Source organism: Mesoplodon bidens (assembly GCF_964165515.1).
Source record: "Mesoplodon bidens genome assembly, chromosome: 2".
Classification (NCBI taxonomy): domain Eukaryota; kingdom Metazoa; phylum Chordata; class Mammalia; order Artiodactyla; family Ziphiidae; genus Mesoplodon; species Mesoplodon bidens.
In genome coordinates, this window is record NC_138177.1 from 105,584,414 (window position 1) to 105,594,106 (window position 9,693).

Consider the following 9,693-nt stretch of genomic DNA (forward strand, 5'->3'; position numbering starts at 1 on the left):
GGGGGAAGATCAGAGAAATAGAATGGTGGCTATAGTTGGTCAAATAGAGCAAGGGAAGTTTTTTTTGTTGTTGATGTTGTGTTGGCAGATAAATGCTTATATTTTTGTGGGAATGATGTAATGCAGAAAGATATATTTGATGCTGGAGAAAAAGGGAATACCTACAGGAATGAAATTATAGAGGAGGATGAAGGAATGGATCCAAAGCATAAGGAGGGGGGGATGGACCTTTGAAAAGAACCCAGATTCCCAACCTTTTAACAGGAGGGAAAGACAGAAGATTTAATTCAGATGCGATGGTTTGCGTTTGGGTGGGAGAATAAGATAGCTCCTACCTGATCACATCAATTTTCTTAATAAAATATGAGATGAGGTCTTCAGCAAGAAGGGGGTATTAAAGGTTGGAGGGGGCTTCCCTGGTGGTGCAGTGGTTGAGAGTCCGCCTGCCGATGCAGGGGACACGGGTTCGTGCCCCGGTTCGGGAAGATCCCATATGCCACGGAGTGGCTGGGCCCGTGAGCCATGGCTGCTGAGCCCGCGTGTCCGGAGCCTGTGCTCCGCAACAGGAGAGGCCACAACAGTGAAAGGCCCGCGTACCGCCAAAAAAAAAAAAAAAAAGTGCCTTTGGGGCTTCCCTGGTGGCGCAGTGGTTGAGAGTCCGCCTGCCGATGCAGGGGACACGGGTTCGTGCCCCGGTCTGGGAAGATCCCACATGCCGCAGAGCGGCTGGGCCCGTGAGCCATGGCTGCTGAGCCTGCGCATCCGGAGCCTGTGCTCTGCAAGGGGAGAGGCCACAACAGTGAGAGGCCCGCCTACCGCAAAAAAAAAAAAAAAAAAAAAAGGTTGGAGGAGTGAGAAGATCAGAGGTATCTTCTGAGAGTGAGGAGTGTAGAAAGATTGTGACATTGCCAGTGGGGTTGAATGCCCATTTTCTATTTGTGTTATAAATTTAAAGTGAGTTCAGAGAGTATAGTGTTATGTTTATTTTCTCAAGTAAACTTCAGTCAAGAGTCCTCAAGTAAACTTCAGTCAAGAGAATGCAGATGTGGAAAGGAATAGCTGGATTTAACTAAGGATGGACATCACACAGAGAGGGGCAAGTAAGGATATTTACAAGGAAGTGATTGTAATGATGCACCACGGAATTTCTGGGAGGTGAAGAGGAAAGTTTTTAGGAAGGTGATAGATAATGATATATATAGATTGATGGACTGTTGAATCAATAGATAGGTAGATAAGAAGTGCTGGGGACAATGAATTGGAACTCTCTCTGTAATGTAAGGATTGGTTATAATGGAGGTATAAGGTTGAGTTAGAAGAATAGAAGTAGTAGATGGTTCACAGAGTGGTGAAAACTGGGATTTCAGAGATAAGAGCATTCCACAGGGTAGTTAAATTTGCTGGAGGAAAAGTTGTGTTTTGGTGTGAAAAGACCAAATTATCCTGATTGAAAATATCCTGATTCCCATGCTCAGGCTCAGTTATTTTGCCTATTCCAATTTCTCCCCAGGCAGTAAGTTGTATCCCCTCCTCTGGGCTCCATTAGTACTTTCTGCTTGCAGCCATTTCAGCACATAGGCACAGGAAAGAAATGCAGAACCTCATCCCCACCCCATACCTCCTGGATCAGAATCTACAGTCCAGTGTTCTAGAACACTGGTTGTCAACATTGCCTGCACATTAGAATCACCTAAGAAGCTGTTAAAAATGCCGAAGCCCATACCAGTTACATAAGAATTTCTGGGGGTGGGATCCAAACATCAGATTCTCTTAAAACTCCCCATTTGACTCCCATGTGCAACAGGAGTGAACAATCTTATTAGTGGGGTTCAAACTACTTGAGCACCAGGCGATCTGTGTTTAGATTCCAAGTGATTATAGACAGCTAGTATGGGGAAAACCAGGTGCCCACCAAGTAGAGACTTAATTTGAGTTGAGTACGGTCTCTCACTCTGGGAAGAGTGTGGAGTTCCTGGCTAGTTGTACAGTCAATGCAGAATAAGTTCCCAGCACAACTTTCAAATAATTCTGTTCATCTCTTCTCTCTTCATGGAGGTACCTAATGGAAAAAAGAAAAAGAAAAAAAGAAAAGAAAGAAAGAACCGCTTAGTGTATAAAAAGGAAAAGTTATGAGAAGCCTTATCCTCTCCCCACTTATTTTTTTTATCTTCACTATTAAGCTGAGAAGCTGAGGCACTCTCTTAGAAAGTCCTCAAAGATAGACAACTTAGCAATTACAAGTGACCCTTGAACAACACAGGTTTGAACTGTGTGGGTTCACTTATATGATGATTATTTCAATAAATATGTACTGCAGTACTATAGGGTCTGAAGTTGGCTGAACCACGGGTATAGAGGGCTGACTGTAAAAAATTTTGGACTGCATAGAGGGTTAGCACCCTTAACCCTGTGTTTTTTATAAAGGTCGTTCAAGGTACATAGCTTTTGAATATGAACAAAAATTGTCTCTTAGGGCAATTGCTGTAGACTGAATGTTTACGCCTCCCCCCGCCGCCCCAGTCACTTCACACATTGATACTGAACCCTAATCCCCAAAGTGGTGGTATTAGGAGGTGGGGCCTTTGGGAGGTGATTAGATGATGAGGGTGGAACTTCATGAATGGGATTAGGACTCTTATATAGGAGACCTCAGAGAGCTACCTCACCTCTTCTGCCAGGTGGGGACATAACAATAGTAATAGACATAAATAGTTCCTGTCTATGAACGAGGAAGCGTGTTCTCACCAGATATTCATTCTATCTAAATCTTGATCTTGGACTTTCCAAGCCTCCAGAGCTGTGAGAAATAAATGTTTGTTGTTTAAGCCACCTAATCTATGATTTTTGTTTCAGCAGACTGAATGGACTAAGAAATAGGTAAATGAAATAAACCCACATGTTATAAAATAAAATCCTAGATTTTCATTGTAAAATATACATAGGACAAAACACTTAGAGTTTCATGGGGAAAATGTGTATTTCAAAAATAAAATTATAAGGAATTCCCTGGTTAGGATTTTGTGCTTTCACTGTGGAGGGTGCAGTTTCAGTCCCTGGTTGGGGAACTAAGATCCTGCAAGCCACGTGGCATGGCCAAAAAATAAATAAATAAAAATAAAATAAAATTATAAATTATTTAAAAGTCAAAGAACTGTCCATGAGTCAATTCTGAAACTGCAGAACAGCAAGGAATTCTGAAATACACAAAGGTCCACTAATGAACTGAAGTTTAGTTTCTCAATTAGTGATTCAGAAGAGAAAAATAACTGCTTTGCAGAATTGTTATATACAGATTAAGTAAAATATTTAAAGCTCCTGGTAGGAAGCAACCTAAGTGTCCATCGACAGATGAATGGATAAAGATGTGGCACATATATACAGTGGAATATTACTCAGCCATAAAAAGAAACGAGAGTTACTTGTAGTGAGGTGGATGGACCTAGAGTCTGTCATACAGAGTGAAGTAAGTCAGAAAGAGAAAGACAAATACCGTATGCTAACACATATATATGAAATCTAAAAAAACAAAAAAAGGTTCTGAAGAACCTAGGCGCGGGACAGGAATAAAGATGCAGACGTTGAGAATGGACTTGAGGACACGGGGAGGGGGAAGGGTAAGCTGGGATGAAGTGAGAGAGTGGCATGGACATATATACACTACCAAATGTAAAATAGATAGCTAGTGGGAAGCAGCCACACAGCACAGGGAGATCAGCTCGGTGCTTTGTGACCACCTAGAGGGGAGGATAGGGAGGGTGGGAGGGAGATGCAAGAGGGAGGAGATATGGGGATATATGTATATGTATAACTGATTCACTTTGTTATAAAGCAGAAACTAACACACCATTGTAAAGCAATTATACTCCAATAAAGATGTTAAAAAAAAAAAAGCTCCTGGTGGAGCTCATAGAAGATACCTAACATTTTAATTTATGTATTTATTCAGTAAATAATACCTCCTCACATTTCGTGTGCCTAGCAGTAGAATAGGTCCTGTCATACAGAGATAACTAAGAAGAGGACTGTTCCCTCAAGTAGTTTGAAGTCTGTATAGGGGTTGAAGTGGACAGTTTCCATACTCATCCTTCACCAACTCAGCTTTAAGCACATCTTTCTCAGGGAAGCCTCACCAACTGAATAGGTTAGTTCTTCAAATGCACGCTTCCATGGCATCTTGTATTCATTCTTTTATCACATTGTGCTATAATTGCTTGTTAATGTCAATCTTCCTCATTAGCCTTGTTATCTCTGTTACGATATGGATGAGGCTTGTCTTGAACATGCACTCTGAAGCTGGACTACCAGGGGGAGCAAAGGCAAGTTACTTAACTTCTCTGGGATTCAGTTGCTTCATTTACACAATGGTGATAGTAAGAGTATCTACTTCAAAGAGTTGTTACTCAGGTCAGTGAATTAGTACATGTATATCATTTAGAACAGTGCCTGGCACAGTGTGAACTCTGTGTGAGTGTTAGCCAGGATGACAATAATGGTGATGAAATTCTCTAGCACAGTACTTGACATGTGTTAAGTAGGTCAGTAAATATTTGTCGAATGTTATTGAATTTGTCAAATAAATGAATGAGTAGAATGGAATAAGTGTATAGAAGAAGGAGTTATTAATTCTGAATCAGAAAACTTTTTCCAGGGGAATTGAAGTCCAAGCTGGGTTTTGAAAATTTGATAGAAGTTCCCCAGTGATGGGGGAAGGAAGAGGCATTCTCTTAGGCTTTCTAAGAGGACTGTTCAGGGAACTATAAGTTGTTTGGTATTATTTCAGCACAAATAGAGAAAGATTGGTAGCAGAAAAGCTAGAGAGTAAACAGGAACCTCATCATGAAGCTTCTCGTGTGCTATTCTCAAAATGAGGGCGGTAGAGAGCTAGTAAAAGATATTAACTGCAGGAGAGAGAGAAAAACACAAGTTTTATTAAGATCACTTAGGAGAGAGTGTAGGAGGAAGTAGCTATAAGCAAGGTGCCCTTTTCAATAAGTGTTTAGAGAGAGAGCGAGCAAGAGTGAAAACTTGAAATAAATGATCTGTAATGGTCTCTTTATGGAAAAGTTTCAAAAGGAGTTTATTCCTACATGATGCTTTATGCTGCATACAAGTTCTTTCTATTTTGTTTGTGCTTATTTCTCCTTGAGAGATGTTGAAAGGAGAGACGCATCTAGTTTGTTTATAAACTAAAAAGTTTACAAGAAAGCAAAAGTAACAACCCTGTTCTCATCATTGCTGATGTGACCACAAGAATGTTATTTCTAGTGTTGCCAAATGTGGTCTCCTTTGCAGGAGAAAACAGCTGAAGCAATAATAACTAGGTCAGTGATTCTAATGAGTGGATGTAGGAACAAATTAGCCAATGAAGAAGACATCCCTTCTTCTAATGTAGCCATTTTTGAGGGAGGTGGATTAGTGAGCAGTGGGGCCCTGTGTGGAGTAGGGGCTGGAGAGGGGACAGCCTGAACCCTGGGCACAGGAGGAACTTCCTATGTGTATCCTGCTTGTCTGGGTGATGATTGAGACTGGATTCTACCTTTTCTTGCTTCCCCCTGAAGATGAGAGTCAGTTGCAGTTGAAGTCACAATCCAGGAAAGGTCACTAACATGGCATTTGCCTCCAGACACATCTCTCCTGTGAGAAAACACCTAAAACAAGAGACTACACTGCTCTGGGGTCCATGGTGGGAGAATATGAACGAACAGAACAGATATTCCCTGTATACAGGTGCTGGCTCACAAAAAGAGGCTGACAGCTGTTGGCACTACTTTCTTTCTGGCTTGCTGCCTCTCGAATAAATAGGCCTATTTGTTTTTAAAAACCTGGTGGATAGTTGAGAGAGAATTGGGATAAATGGTTCCCACCCCACCCCTGTTGTCAGGGCCGAGCTCCAGTTGAGGTAGGTGGATAATGTTTAAGCTTAGTCTTAAATTGGAATAGTGAGAGAAATGGACATTTATAGGTAGAAGAACACAGTAGTGGCATTGAGGGACATAAATTCTAGCAACCGAACTAGGGGACTTCCCTCTTAACCAGGCATCCTGAATAGAAATTAGGAAAGTTCAATAGCAGTGCAATAAGGGAAAACTTCCAAGAATTCCCTTTCAATCCCGTTTGATGTATGTTTGAATTATTGGTATAATGAGAAGAAGAGAAAAGGATATATTGAATGGGTACTGTCACAGGCACTCAGCCAGGCCCTGTAGTAAGATCTTTATATGTGCTATCTCATTAATTCTTTAATTATTGAAACTATTTTATGGCCTAGGAAAATGAGCTTTAGAAAAGACTAAGTAGATTGCTGACGACTACCAGCCAGTAAGTGCAGAACTGGAATCTGAATCCAGGACTCTTTGATTACAAAGGTCTTGGTTTATATTAGACCTTGACTATATTTAAAACAAAATTTTTTTAAAACAAAAATACACATAACCTTACCCATCTTAACCATTTTTAAGCATGCAGTTCAGTGGTATTAAGTCCACTCATACTGTTGTGCAACATCAGCACCAGCCATCTCCAGAACTCTTTTTTACCTTGCAAAGCAGAAACTCTATACTCGTGAAACAATAACTCCCCATTCCCTGCTTCCCTCAGCCCCTGGCAGCCACCATTCTACTTTCTATCTCTATAAATTTGACTACTCTATGTACCACATAAAAGAGGAATCATACAGTATTTGTCTTTTTGTGCCTGAGTTATTTCACTAAGCAGAATGTCTTTAAGGTTCATCCATGTTGTAGCATATGTCAGAATTTCCTTCCTTTTGTGGATTAATAATATTCCACTGTGTACATATACCACATTTTGATTATCCATTAATCGATCAGTGGACACAAGTTTCTTCCACATTTTAGCTATTATGAATAATGCTGCTATAAACTTGGGTGTACAAATATCTTTTCAAAACCTTGTTTTCATTTCTTTGGGGTATATATCCAGAAGAGGAACTGCTGGCTCATATGGTAATTCTATTTTTAATTTTTTGAGTTTTCCATACAGTTTTCCACAGTAGCTGTACCATTTTACAGTCCCATCAACAGTGCATAAAGGGATCTAATTTCTCCACATCCTTGCCAGCACTTCTTATTTTCTGGTTTTTTGTTTTGTTTTAGATAGGAACCATACTAATGGGTGTGAGGTTGTATCTCATTGTAGTTTTGATTTACATTTCCCCAGTGATTAGTGATGTTGAGTATCTTTTCAGGTGCTCCTTGGTCATTTGTATATCCTATTTGAAGAAATGACTATTCAAGTTCTTCAACCTTTTTGAATTGCATTTTGTTTTTGTTGAGTTTTAGGAGTTCTCTACATATTCTAGATATTAATCCCTTATCAGATATATGATTTGCCAATATTTTCTCCTGTTCTGTGGGTTCTCTTTTTTACTCCATTGATAATGTCTTTTGATGCACAAGAGTTTTTCATTTTTATGAAATTCAATTTGTCTATTTTTTTTCTTTTGTTGCCTGTGCTTTTGGTGTCATATTCAAGAAATTGCCCAATCTAACTTTTGCCCTTTGTTTCCTTCTAAGAGATATATAGATTTTGCTCTTATGTTTAGGTCTTTGATCCATTTTGAGTTAATGTTTGTATATGGTGTTAGGTAAAAGTCCAACTTCACTTGTTTGCATGTGGATATCCAGTTTTTCCAGTATACCTCAGTTATATTTTCAAAAATGTTTTGTTTAACATAGATAGCAAGTAAGTGCCTCAGGCTAAGTTTAATTTGTAATTCAGTATGAAAGTACAGTATAAGTAATTGCATGCTCCATTATTGGAAAGAAGATACTATTTTGTAGCATAGCTTAAAGAGAGACAAATCTCTCAGGATTAGGAAAAAATAAAAAAAAAAGAAGCCAACCTATTCAGTATAATATTTATCTATCTTTTTGTTTTGTATATTTGTTCATCTATCCATCTATGTGGTACATGTGGGTAGTTGTAACTCAGTTCCAAAATTAAAAACATGAAGAATGGAAAGATCTGTAAGAAATAACTGGCAATCTACCAAGAGAGAAAAGTATTCATAAGATGAAATAAACATGCTATACTTGAAGGTGATTGAAGCACACAAAGAAAACAACATATTTTCCCCCCTAAAACATTCAGATTTCAAACACTTTGGAATAAATCCTGTTATTATCCCTAAAATTCAGAGAGACTCATAGGACCAAATTCATATTTTTAAAGTTCAAATGCAAACTTATGAAAGTTGAGATTTTCTTTACATTCATTGGGTTCCAATATAATGTAAAATACTGTTAGGACAGGGAGGTCAAGGAGCAAGTACTGTGATGTGTCGAGCCTCATCTCCTGGGACTAAATCTTGCTAGCATCTTGTACCACTCCAAAATGAGCTGACAATTTCACTTCAGCCAATGGGAATGGGAATTGGGAAAAATATTCACTACAGTGAAGTCATAATTGTTTGACTTCCATTTTCTTGTTATCTTTAAAGAAGATGATTTAAAGTTTTGAAAAATCACTAGAATTTCCAAGTTCAGGGCCTTTGTCTTGGCGCCCTTTTGCTAGAAAAGAAATATGCTTGAGGAAAAATTTTAAATGATAAATCAGTTTTGTATGAAACTTTTAATATTCCTGTTTTTTTTCTTTTTAAATGGCACTGCCATTTGCTTTTTTTTTTTTTTTTTTTGGCTGCTTTGGGTCTTCGTTGCTGTGCACGGGCGTTCTCTAGTTGTGGTGAACCAGGGCTACTCTTTGTTGCAGTGCGTGGGCTTCTCTTTGCAGTGGCTTCTCTTGTTGTGGAGCATGGGCTTTAGGCACACAGGCTTCAGTAGTTGCAGCACGTGGGTTCAGTAGTTGTGGTGCATGGGCTCTAGAGCACAGGCTCAGTAGCTGTGGTGCCCGGGCTTAGTTGCTCTGCGGCATATGGTATCTTCCCAGACCAGGGCTTCAACCTGTGTCCCCTGCATTGGCAGGTTGATTCTTAATCACTGTGCCACCAGGGAAGTCCCTCCTGTATGTTTTTAAATTACAGAAGAAAATTATAATTAGTCAACTTTTATTTAAAATACTTAAAGAGGTGAATGTTCATTATTTTTAAGACAGTTAATCAAGATATAGTTTAATACAGCAACGTTAGTTGGGGTTCAGTCCTAGTGATTTTTCATATTTAGAACAATTGTCTTCTCTATTTTAGGTTTTAAATACCAAATTTTAGCCCAAAGAAGAATTTTACAGTAAGGTTGTAAATCCTTGCCCCTCCCCCAAAATACTAAAATAGAATTTAAAAAGGAGGCACAGGCATGGTTTACTCTAAAGCTTTAAGCACAATGATAAACTGTAACTCTCATAAGTTTGATATTGGAGCATCAGTGATCTGTGGGCCAAATCTAGTTTGCTGCCTGTTTTCATACACACGGCAAGCTAAAATGAATTTACATTTTTAAATTATTGAAAACACTTTTTTTAAAAGAATACTATTTTGTGACACATGAAAATTACATGAAAACCAAATTTCAATGCCATAAATAAAGTTGTATTGGGACACAGCCATGCTCATTTGTTTATGTAATGTCTATGGCTGTTTTTGTCCTACAATGGCAGAGTTGAATAAGTTCCACAGAGACATGTGGCCCACAAAGTCTAAAATGTTTTATGGAAAAAGTTTGTCAGCTTTTAGAGCCTCACAAAAGCAGCTTGCATTTTAGCATGAACATACGAATTAAA